This window comes from Dasypus novemcinctus, chromosome 14, assembly GCF_030445035.2.
Source record: "Dasypus novemcinctus isolate mDasNov1 chromosome 14, mDasNov1.1.hap2, whole genome shotgun sequence".
NCBI classification, from domain to species: Eukaryota; Metazoa; Chordata; class Mammalia; order Cingulata; family Dasypodidae; genus Dasypus; species Dasypus novemcinctus.
In genome coordinates, this window is record NC_080686.1 from 82,820,107 (window position 1) to 82,832,925 (window position 12,819).

The 12,819-nt window shown below is 40.2% G+C and overlaps 1 pseudogene; it reads right to left on the bottom strand.

Moving 5' to 3' along the window:
* Positions 1-4,730: 4,730 nt before the first annotated feature.
* On the bottom strand, positions 4,731-6,986 carry LOC101440018 (heterogeneous nuclear ribonucleoprotein L pseudogene; annotated as a pseudogene).
* Between the last annotated feature and the right edge of the window lie 5,833 nt (positions 6,987-12,819).

Here is a 12,819-nt window from a genome sequence, read left to right on the forward strand (position 1 = left end):
AATGGGTTACTGCTCCTATTTCTGAAATGTGGAGACTGTTGTTCAGGAACTTTATCAAAGTATTAGCTAGTAAATGACTCAGTCAGTATTAAATCTGGGTGCCTGATCACAAAGCCCATACTCTCATTTACTAAGTCATCCTAAATTTCGTCTGCTATACCTTTTGAGCAGAAAAGAGAACTTAGTAGATTCTGATGGACTTGTTCATTCATACTTTCATTATTTTAGTTTGTCATTTTTATTTGTTTATTTTTTTAGCTTTGTTTTTAGGGAGGCTTTGGATCACAGAAGGGTCACAATTGTGGCAAGGAAGGATCATTGGTGCAGGCTGTTGGTGATGGGAGGATGTGTGGGGAGGGGTACACCTGGGGCATGCCTCTGTGGCATATGAATATGTTCAAGTGGTCATGGGGTGTTGTCTAGGTAAATAGAACAAACACAATAACTGAAAAAATATCAAATTCCCATCTTAGGAAGTCCTGCTACATTCTCTAATAGAGTGACAAGAATCCCCCAAGTACAAGGGTAGTGCCTAGTAAAGGAGGACAGACCATTATGACAGGCTATTGAAATTGATGGTTGTAGTTATGACCCTTCCTTGTGAAATTAAAACTTAGCCTAGTATTATATATCGCCTAAGAGTTACCTCCTGAATTCTCCTTGTTGCCCAAATGTGGCCTCTCTCTAAGCCAAATCCAGCATATAAACTCACTACTGGGAAGCAGACTTGGCCCAGTGGATAGGGCGGCCGTCTACCAAATGGGAGGTCCCTGGTTCAAACCCCGGGCCTCCTTGACCCGTGTGCAGCTGGCCCATGCACAGTGCTGATGCGCGCAAAGAGTGCCCTGCCATGCAGGAGTGTCCCCGCGTCGGGGAGCCCCACCCGCAAGGACTGCGCCCCGTAAGGAGAGCCTCCCAGCGTGAAAGAAAGTGCAGCCTGCCCAGGAATCACACAGCACACACGGAGAGCTGACACAGCAAGATAAGACAACAAAAAAAAAAGGCACAGATTCCCGTGCTGCTGACACAATAGAAGCAGACAAAAGAACACGCAGCAAATGAACACAGAGAACAGACAACTGGGGTGGGGGGTGGGGGAATGGGGAGAGAAATAAAAGAAAAAACAACAACAAAACACTCACTACTAAGGGATCTTTGGTTAAGTCTTTGATTAGTAAACCCCCCTCCCATCAAACTGAATAAAGTCTATCTCAACTCACCCAAACCAAACTGATGCCCTAACTTGTGCCCCAGCTTCTGGAAGTATTTGTTCTGGGAGACAGCCATTTTCTTTTTTTCAGGAATACTCTATAGCTACAGTTTCAAACACTTCATGTCATATTCTTACTGGTAAACCTAGCATGTGGTGAAGGATAATGTGAGAAGGACTCTATTCAGTGGCAGGAAGCAGAAAAACCAGGGGCACCTACAGGACTTTAGAAGTCTCAGGGGATTAATCCTTTGAGATGTTGTCTTATTTGATAAATTTCTCTATCCCTACTCTTCCAGTGCTTTTCTTAAAAATCTCCTGTTTAATCAGCAACACCTTCATTAATGGCAGCTCATGCCTGTGGGCATTGGGGTTTCTGTCTATGGCCCTATCACCTGGGGCATCAGCAATTCCAGCTACTGCACCTTTCATTTACTGATGAACTCCTGGGAGATATGGGCTTTCCCTTTCTGCTTCTGCTTTCACTTTCTCAATGCCATGCCTCTCCACTGAACTTGATTTCTCCAACCATTCTAGGGCCATCAAAATGAGTCAGTCTACCTCCTTTCTGATCCATCAGGAAAAATCTCCTCTTTTTCCCACTAATGGGTTATCCCTATTACAGCTTTAATTATTTTTACCACCATGTCTCAAGCTTAGTATTAGCCCACTCTCCTTTTTTCCCACATATGTTATTAGATCATTTTTGCCATCCAGCTTATGATGCTCCATATCTTAGGCCTAGATCAAAGAAATCAGTGATACATCCAAACACTGAAGAAATAAAACTTATGGATACTTCACTAATCATCAAAAATTACATCTACTAAATAATATACCTGAGCAAGTTTCCTCTCTAACAGTCACCCAAGACAGTGATATAACTTAGCAACTCCACATGAGATGAGAAGTTCCCATGTCTGAGAAGTCTTGAACAATCAAGTTTTGCCCTCCTCTAAGGGCCTTATCAGAAACAATTTATGCTACTGTATAAGGCAGTGATTCTGCTACTCATAAATCTAGGCCATTTAGGCCTAAAAACCAGGTTTTGGGGCTACAATTGTTCAGTTCCAGCAACTCAGCAATTTGGTTTTATCCAAAATTGTGATATAGAGCCTGGACTTTTCCCCTTATGTTATTTTATGGACTTTCCCTTGACGGTCCTGGCCATGGAATACCATAGCAATTGTGTGCAATACAGACGTGGATGAGATTACTTGAGATGAGAAAGGAGAGCATTCTTTTAGGAAGATTAAGGAGTAGTCAGAGAATAGTCCCTACTATTACTACAGGAAAACTTCAAGAAGAAGAGGAGAGTCAACTTTATTGCATATCTCTGAGAGTTCAGATGAAAACAAGGATTGAAAAGCATCTGTTAGATTTGTCAACATGAAATCATAAAGAAATTTAGCAAAAGAAATCTTGGTACTTTGATGGAAGCAGAAGACAACATAGAGTTGAGTTGAGGGCGAAATGGGCTGCAAAGGAGCAGAGAATATATAGAAAAAATAGTTTCAAGATGTTTACCTATAAAGGAGAGTTGAAACAACAAGAGCAAGAATGGTCAGTCGGAATAATAGTAACAACTGATATCACTTGAGCATTATGCTAAGCATTTAACATGTGGTTTTAATTTAATCCTCAGATGAACCCTAGGTATCATATACTATTATTACCTCCGTTCCACTGATAAGGAAAGTGAGGCGCATAGATTAAGTAACATCCCTGAGGTCATCCTGTGAGCATGTCAATGCTGGAAGTCTGGTCCAAATCTCACACTCTTCTGTCTCATTATGTGATAACAGGCATATTTGTAAAGTCCAGAGTTTCTGCTCTGGCTTTGCTACTCATCTTCTTTATAGTTCTCTTGACTCACATAAACTTTTCTGAGTTTGTTGTCTGTGTGTATTAAGAAGAGGAAAAACTGTGCAAAAACATTACTGTTGCCCATCATCAGTCATAAACAGCTTTGAAACATAGGGACATCTCATCCATTCCTCAAAGGAAACAGATATTTCAAGACTTCTGGATGACTCCTCTTTCTCTGACCCACAGAAGGCAAGGAAAAAAATGAAACTTCACATAAAGCAAATAATTCTAATGATAATAGAAAGAACCATGGGGCTCTAGTTGAAAACACTTAAAGTCAAATTTGATGAAGTTCCTGAAAATGCACCTTGAGAAGCAACTTCTCTGACAGAGGGAGGGGAAAAATGACATAATTTGGGTCCTCTGGGCTCTAGAGTGATGTGATCCTGGGTGGGGCATGATGGGAAGATGGAGAGTATAGAGTATTCTTAGAAGCTTTATGAGTAGTACTGCTGGAGAAAATCATGATCTATGGGTCCCTAACGGTTAGCCTCTTAGGATCTTTGCTTAGGATTCTGAAAGCAGTAGTAGAAATATTTATCTAGCCTGGGAAAACTATTCCCCTGACTTATGACTTTTATGTAAATAAAAGGATGTGCTCTGTTTATTTAGTTTTAAGAATGAAGTGTGGCTCAATCCATGATGGCAATAAATTTCTAACTTTTGAAGTTGCAAAGCATTTCATCAGTGCAAAAGTTCTAATAGAATTCTGAGCCCACTGGCTCATGCTTAAACACAGACATACATTTGCACCTTGGTTGAGCCAATAGAAGCATGTTCATGGCTTTTATGTGTCAACTTATGACACCTAGTGATGTGCTACTTTTGCGATTTAGCTCATTGAATGAGCCTGGGAGCAGAAAAATAAGTTTGACTCCCCACTCCTTTTTTTCCCCTAACAATTTTATTGAAATGTGCCAAGTGTACATGGGCAGCACAATTTTATGAATAGGAAAAAGAATCACATGTACAATAATCTTTAAAAAGCGAAGGTTAATCTTGGAAGATATCAATTCCCCTCCCCTCCCAACTTCCAGCATTTACATTATGGTTAAGCCCCTATTAACCTAGTATTAAAAAAAGGAATATAAGAACTTTTGAAAAACAAAAAACAACATGAAGGAAAGAAAATTTTTTATCTGCTCAGATGGAATTCTTCCTAGGCAACTGCATTAGTCAGTCAAAGGGGTGCTGATGCAAAATACCAGAAATTGGTTGGTTTTTATAAGGGGTATTTATTTGGGGTAGGAGCTTACAGATACCAGGCCATAAAGCATAAGTTACTTCCCCCACCAAAGTCTATTTTCACGTGTTGGAGAAAGATGGCTGCCGATGGCTGTGAGGGTTCAAGCTTCTTGGGTTCCTCCCTTCCAGAGTCTTGCTTCTCTTGATTCAAGGTTCCTTTCTTCCTGGGGCTTACTTCTGTTTCCTCTGTGAGCTTACTTTCCGGGGCTCCAGCTTAAGACTTCAGCATCAAACTCCAACATCAAAAACCCTCAAATCTGTTCCTTGCCCTGCCTTTTATCCGTGAGTCCCCACCCACCAAAGCCCTAATTATAACTCCATCATGCTGGGTACAATCAGATTACAAACATAATCCAATATTTCTTTTTGGAATTCATCAATAATATCAAAATGATACAGCACCTAATTAGGAGGCATGCTGAGAAGTGGAGAAACATAACTTCAGGGTGTCACGGTGTGGACCATTTGGGTTTTTCATCTGGTAATGGTTCAGGAAGCCCAACATCTCTAGGGTGTCACTCTTGGATCCCACTTCAGCAGCCAAGAGGAGCTGACCTGAGAACACATTCACAGAAGGTGGCCACTTCACTCCCAGCTTGTTGTAGATCACCAAGAAGTTCTCCTCGGTCACCTCGAGAGGGGCATTGAAAAAGAGTAGCATGTTGCTGGGGTGCTGGATGCAGTTCTTGGCTGCATGCTCTGGGGTGGAGAACCAATTGTTCTTTGAGCCGCAGAAGTCTTTGTAACTGCAGGACCCACCCTCCAGCCTGTGTGACTGACTGGGCATGATGACTGGTTTCTTGCAGACATAGACATTCAGCTTCTGCCCGAACATGAAGTTGTTGTTGAGGTGGGCGATGGCCCAGTTTACAGCATGGACATCAACCACCTCCACCCTGGTGGTCCCTGGCTTGCTCTTCATGAATTTCACCTTCTTTACATTGCCATTCAAGCAGAAGGTACTGAAGACTCGGTCACAGCTCATCTTAGATTGAGCCAAGCCAAAGACCATGAGCACAGGGCTGTGAGAATGGTGACTCCCTACTCTTAATAGCTATTGCTTAAACTCTCTGAATCTCAGTTTTCTCATCTGTAAAAGAGATGATAATTCTGGTCTGATTGGTTTGATGTGATAATAGAATGATACAGCAGGAGTAAAAATACCTGGTCTACTGCCTGGCACATAGTAAACTTTCAATAAATCATAGATCTTATGACATTTTTAATACTTTTCAGTCAGATGCTATTTTCTATATCATATTTTGATTAAAAAAAGACACCTTTCATCAATAAACATTTCATAATAGGACTCCTTTCATAATACATTTCACTAGGAATGTAAAGTCAAATACTTTTAAAAAATATACATGAAGTAATTATTTTCTCTATGAGGCGATGCCAATTTAACTTTATATGCAATTAAGTTTTTTATTTATGTCTGTTTTCACTCTTTTAGAGAGTCTTTGTGAGTTAATTTATTTTTTTAATTTTAAAAAATTTTACATGACTCAGTCAGCACTATGTAATATGGTACAGTCACAGAAGTTGTGTCCCCAAAGTTATCGCTCAGTCCGACAGTACTACAGAATAAAGCCCCAAATTCATTGTATGCTATGATATTTAAATGCTTGTCAAAATTTTTATTTTATTTTATTATTTTTTATTTTTTGCTGTCAAAACTTTATTGTTTACACTTGGTTCAGGGCTTGTTAGAGGGCTACAAGATGGCAAACTGAAAAGATGCCTCCTGCCTGGAGGGGCTCAGGCAGAAGCCTGGATGCCAGGGGAATAGAGGGTTCCCCCATGCCCCATGGCCTCTGGGCTCCAGAGGCTCTAAGTCGTGCTTGAGGCTGAGCCTTCTGAAGAGATGCTCGCCCAGCCCGGCCTGTGGGTCAGCCAGCCTGCGAGGGTTGGTCAGGTTGCGCCAATGTGCACCCTTTATAACATGACCTCTGCCTACATTCCCAACCCTGTCATTTGCCAAAAACTCCCAAGCACACATTTCCAAATCTACCCATGTATTAGCAGTTTCTGCAACAGGTTCATCTTTCTGATTTGTCTATTTTGTCTAACCGTATTATTCCCCATTATCAGCTAGTTTACCTTATACTCATTCCATGGAACCCAACTTATAGATTTCAGCTTCCCAAAGGCCCCCAGTGGTTTCTTCCTTGACTCTCTTTCAGCCCGGCTCTGCATGTGTCTGTCGTAGCATTTGTTTCATTGTTCTGTTGAGGTCAGGGACTTGACCATATTCACCTTTTTGCCCATGTCATAATAAGGAATCACTACATATTTGCTCACTACCTACCTTAAAAATGTCAAATCCAGGAATAGAACTCAAGTTGTCCCAGTAGTCCTGGTCCTGCTATATGCACAGCAACATTCTGGGAACTATAGTTACTGTACTTGGGATCCTGAAAGGAAAGAGATGACACATACAAATGAGGTAATTGCAGAAAGCAGAAAAAGGGAAACCATCAAGGGGCAATGAAACATGTAGGAAAGCAACGGCAGGGTCTGTAGGGCCAAGGGAGGGAGGGGTTCACAGACGTGGAGAGAGCTACATTTGAGACCTACCTGTCAGGAGCTGTGGCCTCAGGTGTAGGAAAATAGACACTGTCAACCTGTCGCCAGGCAAGGAGGGAAGCCAAGAGATCATTAGTTACCTCTCTTCTCTTACTGCAATCTGTGTTCCTACAAGTGCCTCCCATTGGCCAATCCCCACTGGAAGCCAGAAGGCAAAGGATCCACTTGCTGTAGTCTATTAAGTTCAGCCTCCTTAAGCTCTGAACACAGTGGAGACAGGTAGATAGTAGAATTTAAGGGGGAAACAAAAATATTCAGCACAGAGAGTAAGTCCAAACTCTCTTCTTTGACAAGCAGAAGGTAATGGTGGCTTATTAGAGATTCTGGGACCCAGGATGAGATATTTGGGAGAGCTTGGAAGTTGGAAGGTAGCAAGCAGTAGACCACCAGGATTCTGATCCTAATAAAGCATCAGAACAAAGAGCTGGGTAAAATGGTAGAGAGCAGATATGAGGCAATGTGATATCAACTCAGGATTGAACAGGAGAGTTTTGATGAAAAAATGGCAAGAGACAGAAACCCAACTAGTTAGTTAAAGCAGAAAATGAAACAGGGAAACCCAGTGCCACGGCTGGGTTATGGCATGTCTGGATCCAGAGACTGAAAGGGCTCTGTCTTCCTCTCCTTCTCTGGGTTCTCTTTGAAGGAGACAGACTCTTCCCATGATGGGATAAAATGGTTACCTGCAAGCCCAGATGCTCATCTTTTCAGTTTACTAACTTCAGTGAAAAGACAATGTTCCATGCTGGCTATGACACAATTTCATTTGGCTGTCTCCAAGTAGCTTAGCCTTGGTCTTGTGTCCATCACTGTTGCAGGAGTAAGGGCGAGAAGGGGGGTGAGCAAAGATTCCATTCATGGAGTCTCTCTCTTTATTTATTCTTGTTTTTCTTCTCTCTCTCTCTCTAGATACATAATTGTATGGAGTAATAGTGCTTTAAATTATGTTGATTTGAACTGAAAAGAAGGGCTGAATGGGAGGAAAGGAAAGATGACAAGGGATAAAAGGCATAGGCCTACCATTACTCCACCTTTATGGTGACCAAGTGTCATCATACACCACAATTACTTAGCATTCATTCATCTAAATCCTAGGCCTCAAGTTTCTTCTTCTACTCATTGGCTTAAGACAATTGGGATTTTAGATATAAATATCACAAGACACCAAAACCCATTTTGTTGAATTCTTAAGTGCCTCCTACACCTCTTCTTTCCTTCTGCTCCTTCTCAAGTCCCAGCTTCTCATTTAATTTTGGCATGTAGGATTGTTCCTATCAAGTGAATCAGCACAGGAAGCTGAAGTATTCCAGTGCTGCAAACATTAAATGTATTTGCAGTTTCATATCTTATCTCAAAAAACCAATCTACATGTTGCAACTTATCCCACAATAATGTGTTTATTTGAACATAAAATAATGTGTCTCCCAGGTCTTTAAGTAAAGTTAGTAATAGAGAAATACAGGTTATATATACCCTTTGCATTTATACCTCCTTGGCATACTGCTCTGAATACCTCAGTCTAATGAGTAAGTCGGTGCTTATTATCTCACATAGAAACCAAACATGGGTAGGACCATGGGGTTCTAACTACAGGCTAGAAACCAATCCTACTGTGCCAATCTCACTTTCATATTCTCTGAAATTTCAGGTTCCCTGAGTGTTTTGATAATTACTAGAAATTTTCCAAATGGGAAATTAGCAATTATAGTTTTCTAAGAAGCAAATGCCCTGGGGCATTTCAGATTGTTGTGACATCCACGGTAATCTTATTATCTATTTCTTTTATATCCAAGTTGCCATTTTTGAGATGAAAAGACTTTAAATTTGAACCAACACATTACCATTAAAGTGACACATTACACCTGGCAATTTGACAGTGAGTTCCATCAGCCCATTTGAGGTAGTAAGGTTGTTCAGGCTGTAAGAATAAACATATCAGCCTGATTCTTCTCCTTGGGAGGAATCCGTTAGGCTCTTGTTCTCTTTGACCCCTGGTTCTGTCTGCAGGGAAACTCCTTGTCCTTTACTCTCTTTGGCTATTTTTCATGCGGGTCTTACCATGCCTTCCTTTGAGGTTGTACAGCCTTTGAAGCCTGACTCTTCTTGCTTGAATGTTGGGGACCTAAGAATTGTTTTTTGATTATTTAGACCAGAGTATGTGGTTTCCTTAGCAATGTTCCTGTTTTATGTGTCAGCAACTGCACACAAAGTTCTTTGATAGGAAGAGCTCTCAAACCTTGTTGCATTTCTTTTTTGCTCTCTCTCCCAACTTTATGATGATTGCTTTGATTCTCTGGAATAGTATATGGGAAGACTATACTCTTCATCTAATAATTGTGCAAGATCATTTTATTCAAATAAGATGTTATATTTGAATTTTTATTCAATATCTTCACACATCTTATTTTGAATTATTTGGGGCATTATAACACAGCAAGATCCCAATTTCTGGACACTCTATTCCTTTTCAGTTCTATAATACTTGTTTACCAGCCAGTTTTTTTCTTATATATTATTTTTGATACCTTGCCACAGGCAGCCAATAATAGCCAATACATACAAATGCCCTGATCAATTAGCATAAGATACTCATCAACCATTTTTCCTAAAGCGACAAATCAGCACCTATTCTACCTCCTATGTTAATTGAGGCTACAGATTTTCCAGCTGCTCTGATGCAATATAACATGAATAATTAATTTGCCATATAGCCTAGTCCCTGGTATTGGCTTCCCTGTTGCCTGACAACTAAGGCAATGTCACATATTATAGCTGTACTTTAGAACAGTCTGATTCAAAACACCCATTTCTTTATTAGTCAGCTAGGTCTAAATAAATGTACCCTCAGATCATAACTGTTTCCCTCAATGGACGTCTAATTCTCCTTTGCATCATGGTAAAGATGAGGTTGGGCACCCCTCCTCTTTCTTACAGCAGTCCCAAGTGGAACACAGCGCTCCCTGGGTTGCCATCAAGGGGAAGGGAGAGCTGGAGGGCTTCCCACAATCATTTAAAGGGACAAGTATGGGAGAGGGTTATATCATTACTGTGCACATTCCTCTGGCCAGAACTCAGGCACAGGGTCCTATCTAGTTGCAGGGTAAGATAGGAAATGCAGCTTTTCTGTCTTTTCTGAAAGAGGAAATGGTGAAGGGAACACAGACTGTTGTCTCTGCTACAGACAACTGTGAGCTAGTGGATAAGTGTACATATTCTGGCTTTACCGTATATTGACCATGGGACTTTCAGCAAGTTAAAAGTCGAGCAAATTCTTAACCTGTGTATACTTCAGTTTCCTTCTCTATAAAATGGGGATAATGAAAAAGTAACTACATCAGAGGGTCATAGTTTCATACCTATGTGGTTCATATACCAAAGCAATTAGAATGTGCCCAATACATAGTGCTCTATCATGTTATATGAGTGTTAGATAGAAAACTGTTGAAATGTCAGTACAGCATACTATGGTAATTTGCAAATGTGCCATTTTTTAAGTAAGTCTATTTGACTAGTAAATCAGAATTTAATTTCTTTTTAAAATCTTAGCCAGCATGACTCTTAGACCAAAGAAATGTGTATCTTCATGACTCATTTTATACCATTTTATTTTAGCTCATGTCAGTTTTAGATTTATTTTAGATTGTGTGCTAACCAAAAGGAAGAAACCAAAGTGAAAGTTTTGCAGCTGCAACTAAAATGGTTCTCAAGAAATATCCTTATGAAATGACATAGAAGCATCATTTAATTAAAGACTGTCAAATTTACCAGGAAGTGAGTCTGTATGAGAAAATATTGTTTCATTCATAAATTTATTGGTTCACTTACCAAAACTTAATAATCACTTAGCATGTGCCAAATGATGAGCTAAACCACAGAGTTATAAATAAATCTCCCTATGGTAGTGGGAACATACTGTCTGCCTGTGGAGTAGAATTTATTATTATCCACATTTTTATAAATTTATTTTATAAATAAATTGGAGTTTGAAGAGGACCGATGGATGCTCTACTTATTTCAGTTAGTGTAGTAAATTATGGAGTCAAGATTTGTATCCAGAATTACTCATGCCAGGGTCCACATGCTTCTACTCTACCACCATACCAATCATGGTGTTGGTAGGAAAAAGCTGGTACCCTCAAATTGGAAAAGTTAAGGAGAGTCAAAAAAGGGATTGCAAATGAAAATGTGAACAAAGCATGAGGAAGCATAAGAGATAAGGAAATACCTTAGGATTGGTAAAAACTGAGCAGAGTTACTGCCTCTAGGCCTGAAAGGAAAAGAGAGTGAGTGGTTAGCAGAAGGCAAAATGGAAAGGCTGCCTGTCAGAGAATGAGAACATTAGTCCACGGATGTAGCCGGCACAGTGTGACCCTACATTGAGGGAGCCAGGGCAAAAAATAGTAGAAACTTCCCTCCCTTTTATCTCCTGCCACTGCTTCTTGTTGGTCCCAACAAGTGGAAACCAGAGAGCAAAGGAGCCCTTTGATGAAGTAACTCCTTATGGTTCAAACTCCTGGAGAACAGACCAGGGTGGTACATATAGAGGAAGGGCAGTTGAAGGCACACAACGTGAATAAAGAATTAACTAGCCCAACCACTTTAATAAAAGTGTAGTCATCTAATTCTACAGCATTTTTTGGAAGTTATATTAGTCAAGATTTACAATAGATTCAGCTTGGTTTTCACAGGAAAGACTCTCTTTTAGTATAAGTATTACCTCCATGTACTAACATTTAATTATGTTATTGTAGTAATAAGTGTACCTGGCACAAACTGGTGTGGGAACACACACATTTGATGCTTAGTAGGTAACACCACAACCTCTGAGATGCCTACTTTCTTCACAGCTGCTTATCCATGCAAGAATTCAATGGCCAGTGGAATCAGCCATTGTGATTTACGAAGTGATAAAGCACACCAATCAAACCATCAAATTGGATTTAAAGGATAGAAAAGAGAGCATCTAGTGAGGTTCCAAAAATCTGGCTGTTTTGCTTGGTACCCTAATGGGAGAAACATTAGTCTAGTTAAAATATTCTAGGTCATTTTTCTGAATCTTTTCTTCCGTATAGCACCAACAGCCTTCAGTTTCTTATCACAGCTGTCATTGATGCTTAACATCTGTACAGTACTGATGTCTGAAAATTTCACGGATCAGCATCTCCTCCACTGTCAGCTTGGACCATTTTTAACAGGCCAGTTTTGCAGGCAACATAAATGATTAATGGAGCCTGTGTGGTGAACTAGCAGCTTGTTTGGTGTTTCTGACCTAGGTGCTTTAAAACTCATTACAGGTACCTACTGAAGCTTTGCTAATGGATTTAAAATAGATTTCACTATTGTTAGCATGCTTCTGCTCTTATGTGATCTCGATTTTTGCGTTCCTTGTTTATGTGTTGTTACTTGTCATTGTTAGGCACTATTAATAGACTTTTTTTCCTAAGTCAGTCTACATTCAGGGTGACAATTTAGCTTGTTCCATTTAGAAAACAAGGCACTTAGTACAAAGCTACATGTCTAAATAATGGGCCTTCAACACTAGGTAGCACTTTTGTAAAGTGGAATTTATGTTCTTAATAACACAGATAAGCCCAGGTCCACACTAAAATAGTGCTCTGGAATACTACCTGTAATGGCTATTGGTTATTTGCTTAACATTTCTTCTGTTCTGCTTGTGAGGGGTTAGAAAATAAATTGCCCTGCCTCTCTCCCCTCTTCACATGCACTAGGTTGGTCTATCAGAGAAACTTCTTAAACTTCTTCCCCCAGCCACTGTGATTGGTTCAAGAACAGTGTGGACCTCAAGGATGAGACCAAGACATTTTTTTCAAGGCTGAATAGATGGATGATGGGAAAGATTTTGTATCTCTCTTCCTCTGGGATGGCAAACAATTAAGGTGATGTAA